We start from the raw sequence: 1575 nt of genomic DNA, 5'->3' as shown, positions 1-1575 counted from the left end.
TATACTAATAAGTTCAAACAGGTGCCATTACTATAGGCAATGAGTGGAGGACAGAGGAGCCTCTTAAAGAAGACGTTACAGGTCTGTGAGAGCCAGAAATCTTGTTCTGATCCCCTTACCAACCGCACTTCAGACTGTCCATTCTCATCTTTTGAACCTATTACAGAAGAGGAAGTCTCCCAGCTACTTTCTTCATCTCGCCCTGCAACCTGCAGTAGTGACCCCTTCCCCTCGCACCTTCTCCAATCTCTCTCGCCTGCTGTCACGACTTACCTTACTAAAATATTTAACTTCTCTCTCTCTTCTGGAATCTTCCCATCATCCTTCAAGCATGCTGTTATAACTCCGCTATTGAAAAAACCCTCCCTGGACCCGTCCTGTGCTGCTAAATATCGACCCGTCTCTAAACTCCCCTTCATCTCTAAACTCTTGGAACGCCTGGTCTATTCTCGTTTAATCCGCTATCTCTCTGCTAACTCTCTGCTTGACTCCTTACAATCTGGTTTCCGCGCTCTGCACTCTACTGAAACGGCTCTCACAAAAGTCTCCAATGATCTCCTAATGGCTAAATCCAATGGTGACTTCTCTCTTCTTATTCTTCTGGACCTCTCTGCAGCTTTTGACACTGTTGACCATCAACTTCTCCTCACTATGCTCCGCTCAGTCGGCCTCAACGACACTGCGCTCTCCTGGTTCTCCTCTTATCTCTCAGACCGCACTTTCAGTGTATCATTTGAGGGCTCTGTTTCCTCCCCTCTTTCCCTTGCTGTTGGGGTCCCTCAGTGCTCGGTCCTAGGCCCCCTGCTCTTTTCTCTCTACAGAGCCCCCATTGGACAAACCATTGCCAGATTTGGCTTCAGGTACCATCTTTATGCTGATGACACCCAATTATACACATCTTCCCGTGACATCACCCCTCACTCAATGACCTAACACTTACATCATCTATTATCAGAACCTCCCACGCTCGTATACAAGACTTCTCCCGAGTTGCACCACTTCTCTGGAATGCTCTACCCCGAACAATCAGATTAACTCCCAATTTCTACAGTTTCAAACGCAAACTAAAGACACATCTTTTCAGACAGGCCTATCACAATTTCTAACGTAAACCCTTTCGTACTATAATTAGAATCCCCCAAATTTAATCCTCCTCTGTCCCGCTCCCACATTTCCCCACATGATATGATGCCATTTCAGGCTAACTTTATATGTCCAAGCTCCATCCACATGTTAAAGGACACCACTAGCGACGGCTCATAAAGTTTTATGTTTGTGTAATGACAGTCACCTCTATTACAAAAGTGTCTGACCTCTGCATATGCAATGCCACTCCTGCTACCTCTTGTGTCACCTCCTCTACCTCATAGATTGTAAGCTCTTGCGAGCAGGGCCCTCAGTCCCATTGTGTGAAATGACTTTCTTTGTAATGCATCTTTCTGTCTGTATTTGAACCCTACAAATTGTACAGCGCTGCGGAATATGTTGGCGCTATATAAATAAAATTTATTATTATTTCTTTGTAGGTGACCAAATACTTATTTTCCACCTTATTTTGCAAATAAATTATTTCCA

This window comes from Leptodactylus fuscus, chromosome 1 (assembly GCF_031893055.1).
Source record: "Leptodactylus fuscus isolate aLepFus1 chromosome 1, aLepFus1.hap2, whole genome shotgun sequence".
NCBI lineage: Eukaryota > Metazoa > Chordata > Amphibia > Anura > Leptodactylidae > Leptodactylus > Leptodactylus fuscus.
The sequence above is the reverse complement of the archived record's forward strand: the minus strand, read 5'-3'. Positions refer to the sequence as shown.